Below are 5,966 nucleotides of genomic sequence, written 5' to 3' on the forward strand. Positions count from 1 at the left end.
GAAGAAGAAAAAAAAGAGAAGAAGAGAAGAAGAAGAAAAAAAAGAGGAGAATAGTCGCCGAGCGGTAGAGGAGAAACCCTAAATAGAAAGTATCGTCGGTGTGAGATACATGTGGCCGTAGGTGTCGGACACTACATCCACGTCCCACAAGTGGCGCGGGCTTCGATGCCCACATCACTTGTGGGACGTGGATGTAGTGTCCGACACCGACGGCCACATGTATCTCACACCCACGATACTTGCTATTTAGGGTTTCCTCTACCGTTCGGCGACCCTCGACGACCCTCGTTCCCGATAAAAAAAGAGAAAGAAGAAGAAAACAAGAGGAGAAGAAAGAATAGAGGAGTAGAACTCCAAACCCTAGAGAAGCAGCGTCGAGGCCACCCCAAACCCTAGAGAAGCAGCGTCGAGGCCACTAATTAATATTAGTTCTACGTTTGCCACTAATATATCCATCTGTCATGTTTGAATAATAATTGCCATGTTGTCAATATTTGTAGAAACTATGGACACCGCCCGAGACGAAGTACAAGAAGAGTTGTTGGGGGACATAATCATACCAGGAAGTGATGCCGTCTGCTCGTTGTTTCTCAACGACACCGATGGTCTGGAAGCAGCTGGCTATGATTATGATGGCTCCGGTGACCTAATGCCGGTGCAAGAAGGAGACCGTGAGGACGGCTCCGGTGACCCAATGCCGGTGCAAGAAGGAGACCGTGATGACGTCTCCGGTGACCGAACCGAGTCCGGCCAGGTATATATATTAGTTAAGCTTCTGCTGACTAGCTAATTGATGCATTCATTGTTTTGGTATGTACACATATTAATTAAGTCTTTGTTCTTTTTTCTAGCCCTCCGGATCGAGCACAACTTCGGTAAAGAGACGAGGCCCGAAGAAAAAGTTGAGCTCGGATGAAAAGTTTGAGATCATAGCAATCGCGCCCGACGGCCAATCGATTGAACCCCTCCAGACAAAGAGCACATTTGTTGCTCAGTGCGGGGTTTTGGTTAGGGACAAGATCCCGATCGGCATCCAGCAATGGTTTAAGCCGGCTACAGAAGACCCTGAGGTGTCTTATGTCAATTGATATGCAGAAAAATGATCTTTGGACTGAGCTGAAGTCAAATTTCACCCTACCGCCAGAGGATAATCCAGAGAAGCCAGTTAAAGAGCAATTAATCAAGTCTTTTGCTCTTAAGAGGATGGCAGAACTATTCAGGAGGTGGAAGAAAGAGCTTAATAAGTTTGTTGAAAATAATGAGACACCAGAATTCAAGGGCAGATATGAGAAGATCAGAGATCACTGGCCCGCATTTGTGGCCCACAAGACATCGGAAAAGAGTAAGAAGATGTCGGTGACAAACAAGCAAAATGCTGCGAAGAAGAAGCATCACCATCGCATGGGGTCAGGTGGCTACCTCGTAGCCCGGCCTAAGTGGGCCAAGACTGAGAATGATCTGGTTGATAAAGGGATCGAACCAGAGACAATTAACTGGCCAGACCGTTGCCGGACTTGGTTCTTCGGGGCTGGCGGAACCTTGGACCCTGTAACAGGGAAGTGCATTTGGACGAACGATCAAATGGACATACCAGTTAGAAGCTTCAGTAGTATATCGAAGCAGCGCAGCAAGGGACGTTTTTTCCAGACAGAGAGAACGACGAGCTCACAATGGTCCTCGGGAATCCTGAGCACCCTGGACGGACACGAGGCACGCCAAGCTCCATTCCGTGGAAGGTTGGGTTTCCGGACGCAGGCGGTTACAAATCCCATGAGAGGAGGAAAAAAGTGCAGCAGACCCAAATGCAGGCACTGCAAGCAAGGGTACAAGCGATGGAGGAACGAGAAGCAAATCGCAGCAAACGTACTGTTGAAGCTTCCCCCGAAGCTACCCCGCCATCTCAGCGGAGAAGCAGCGTGGCTTCCACCGAGCTGCTTCAGCCGGAGCATGCCTTGACGGCTCCTGCTAGCTATCCCGTGGATGCTATCACGGAGTCTCAAAATTGCCACCTTATGACGCAATGGATGAATTTGAAGGTCAAGGCGGCTGTTGCCTCTGTTTATCCTACTGAACCCGGCGCAACTTTTCACTGCCGGCCGATTCCAGAAGGATATGCTAGGGTGATGGTGGATGAAATAACGGAGGGATTTGAGGACCTCCAGCTTGACCACCCTACCGGTGAAGGGGAGACTAGGTTGGGGTCTGCTTTGAAGACTCCATGCCTATGGCGGAAGGAGCTCATCAACCTTCCGAACTGGACGCCTCCGCCTCCTCCTCCTCCTCCGGCAAGTCAGGGCACTCCGCCTCCTCCACCGCCTCCTTCTCCGGTGAGTCAGGGCACTCCGCCTCCTCCACCGCCTCCTCCTCCGGCGAGTGACGATCAGGGCACTTGACCGGCTCCTTCTCCAGCGCGTGGCGGCACTCCGCCTCGTTCTCCTCCTGCGCCGACGCGCCCGAGCAGCCAGCCTCCTCCTTCTCCGCCTCTTCAGCAAGGGCGGAAGAGACCTGCCGCCGCTCCGGCTGCTCCAGCGCGTCATAGTCCTTCTCCTCCGCCTCGTAAGCAAGTAAAGAAGACAACCGCTCCGTCTGCTCTGCCGGCGTCTAGCAGTACAACCAGAGGCGGGAGGAAATACAGATTTGGTCCTTCTATGAAGACTCCAGAGAAGTTACCATACGAGAGGACCCCGGAGGAGAACGCCGAGCTCGCACGAGAAGAAGTGAGGAACTACTTTGAAGGGGTGAAAGCAAAGAAACATCCACCTCCGAAGGAGAAGGTAGATCCGGTGAAAGCGAAGCACACTCTGGCTGCCCTGACAAAACCACCCAAGTCTCCGCCGAAAGGAAACTATGAGCGCATTATTGGAAAGGAATTTGCCGAAGCGGAGCGGTCGGGAAGTACTGTCAGTGATCAAAGGCTGAAAGAACGACGAGCTGGGAAACAAATTGCCCAGCTCGGCGAACAAGTGAAGCAATCATGCCCCCCGCTCAAGGTGCCTAGCGACAACGTCGCTAATGATCCGAGGATGGTGCCCGGTTATAGCAATCTTGGCGATTACCTGCCCGGTGATGTACATTATGATTTCATGGAGGTGCAGATACAAAGATACGAGTACGGGAAGCCTCTCGTCAAAGATGAAAGATCTCTATCAACGATGATGCGAAGATTGCATGATTGGTACTTAAAAATCTGCAGAGACTCTGGGGGGGAGTACTTTGTATGTGAAACTTAAAAAGGAGCATGACCTCGTTGGAATTGAACTGTTGCCTGTTCCATTCGAGGAGTTCTTTCAGTTTTTCAATCAATTGGCCCTCGATAAAATAACAGTCGCCTGCTACTGTCTGTAAGTAGTACTACTTCTGTCGTTAAGTCTCTCTATATAGCTCAGCTCTTTCATTGCATGTATTTATAATCATCCTCAATATATTATGCAGATTGAAGATCGCCGAATTGAAGAAAAGACAAGTCGGTGATATTGGGTTCATTAACACATATCTCATAGATGCAACTCAGGTTAAATTTTATGTCGCAGATACCGAGGCCAACTTGCTACGATCGTTGGTAATAAATGAAAACAAAGATATAATATTCTTTCCTTACAACTTCATGTGAGCGTTACTGTCTTGTGCGTATTCGGTTTCCCTTATATATTAGTCAAGGTTATACTAATGTAATTGATGAGTTATGCATGCGTGTGCAGTTGCCACTATATTCTCCTAGAGATTAAGCTTGAGCATGGACTAGTAACCGTCTTAGACTCAAAACGAAAAGATCCCCAGGACTATGCAGACATGACTCAAATGCTCGAGAAGTTAAATCGATCATTATCCACCATATCAGTAACTTTGTTCATTTCCTGATATATCAAGTAATTGTTTTTTTTGTCCGGCAGGGTTTGGAGAAAATTCACCAGAAAAGCTCCAGGACTGCCGAAGGAGCTGCAATTTAGACACCCGAAAGTAAGTACTATAGTAGCATGTTCCGCGCATCTACTAGTGATTCAAGCGCTAGTTTCATCAATACCATTTGGCATTCTTGCTTATCAATTTGATTGACCTCTATTTCTTGTAAAGTGGTTGTGGCAGGAACAAGGGAATGATTTCTGTGGATACTACGTTTGCGAGTCCATCCGCCACACGACCTGTGAGCGGGGCTACACTGACGAACAATATGAAGTACGTAAATAACAACATTCACAATTTTATTTTATTACCATCATTTGTGTTGACCCCCTTCTTCAAATTAGATGTTTCGGAAGCGGGATGAACTCCTAGCACCAGCTCGCATGCGAGCAATTCAAGAGGAATTGGCGGCATTCTTTCTTGACCACGTGATCGCTGAAGACGGAGAATACTATGTGGACCATGAGTCCGTATGATTATATTTGTAAGAGATAATTATTGTATATATGTAGCCGGTAGTGTCGGATAGATATACGAGAACTTGTTGTTCGACCAATCTCTCGAAGAAGGAGAGGTGGTCGATATCACTTCTCTCTATATGCATATATCTTCATGACGATCTTCTGTTTTCTTCGTTTGCTTACTAGCTAGCTAGCGTGTCTAGTCCTCTCTATACGTATGTATAGTACGTAGCGTCGACCAAGCACGGACATAAGAGAGGACACTTCTCTCTATTAATTATAACTAGCTAACACAATATATGAAACACCTAAATTAACCCCCCAAAACTCCCAACCCCTCCTTCAAAAAAAAAAAACCAGCCACAGAAATGCTGACGCGTGGATGCCTATTGGTCCCGGTTGGTGCCACTAACCGGGACCAAAGGGTCTCCTACCTGAGCTCCGCGCACAGGCCACGTGGAGGCCCATTAGTCCCGGTTCTAAATTGAACCGGGACTAAAGGGACAGGGCATTAGTACCGACCCTTTAGTCCCGGTTCAGGAACCGGGACAAAAGGCCCTTACGAACCGGAACAACAGGCCATTTTTCTACCAGTGGAAGCAAGTCAACCTGTGGGGCGTTCATCAAAAGAGTGAACCTAGAAAGATCCGAGCATCCGAGAAACGACTCATTCACTATCCGATGCAATATCGCCGTCGTCAAAGAACCCCATGTCAAGGACACCACACCTTTTGTCTCGGTGCCCCCGAGCTGTATTATTCAGCACATGGGCGACCTCCTCAGTCCGAGAATGGCGCTGACGTAGTGTTCGAGCTCGATGGTGAGACCATCCCTGCACACCGATGCTTGCTCGCGGCCCACTCACCGGTCTTCGCAGCCGAGCTCCTCGGACCAATGAAGGAGGGCAATGTTGTCACCAGCGGTGTGGTGCACGTAGGAGGCATAGAGGCTGAGGCGTTCAAGGCGTTGCTCTATTTCACGTACACCGATTCCTTGCCAAGGATGATTAAGGAAGATGAAAGCGTGACGTGTCAGCATCTTCTCGTCGCGGCGGACAGGTATAACATGGAGCGGCTCAAGCTAATCTGCGAGGAGAAGTTGTGTGAGTTCATCGACATCAGTACGGTGCCGACCATCCTGGCACTGGCTGAGCAGCACCGCTGTAAGGGGCTAAAGAAGAGTTGCTTCGATTTTCTCGCGACTTCGGCAAATCTAAGTGCCGTCATGGACACGGAGGATTTCGAACATCTGACAATGAGTTGTCCTTCTATTATGCGCGAGCTCATGGCCTATATCCTTGCCGCGCATCAGCCGAGTGATGAACCAATCAGTCAGGTGATGCCATAACCACAGTAGTGGGACTAGTCATTCCATATAAACAAGTGTTACAAATATTTTCTAATCGACTTGGTTAATGTGAGAATTTTTTCTTAAAGTTGGTTCCTATAATGGATACGTTAACTAGCCGCATATACACATATTTTCTAACATCATTGTGTGGTGCGCGCGTCACAGATGACAAAAGCCAGGCGTTTGACTTCACAAATAAGTTTTCTTAAAAATGGAAAAAGTTCACGGATAAGTATGGTGCATGTAAATCTTGAA

General features: G+C 48.3%; 1 pseudogene; it reads left to right on the top strand.

Moving 5' to 3' along the window:
- LOC119316097 overlaps nt 1-5,708 on the top strand; it is a 23,034-nt pseudogene extending 17,326 nt beyond the window's left edge.
- The last annotated feature ends 258 nt before the right edge of the window (nt 5,709-5,966 follow it).

The sequence above is a fragment of the Triticum dicoccoides genome, chromosome 6A (assembly GCF_002162155.2).
Source record: "Triticum dicoccoides isolate Atlit2015 ecotype Zavitan chromosome 6A, WEW_v2.0, whole genome shotgun sequence".
Taxonomy (NCBI): domain Eukaryota; kingdom Viridiplantae; phylum Streptophyta; class Magnoliopsida; order Poales; family Poaceae; genus Triticum; species Triticum dicoccoides.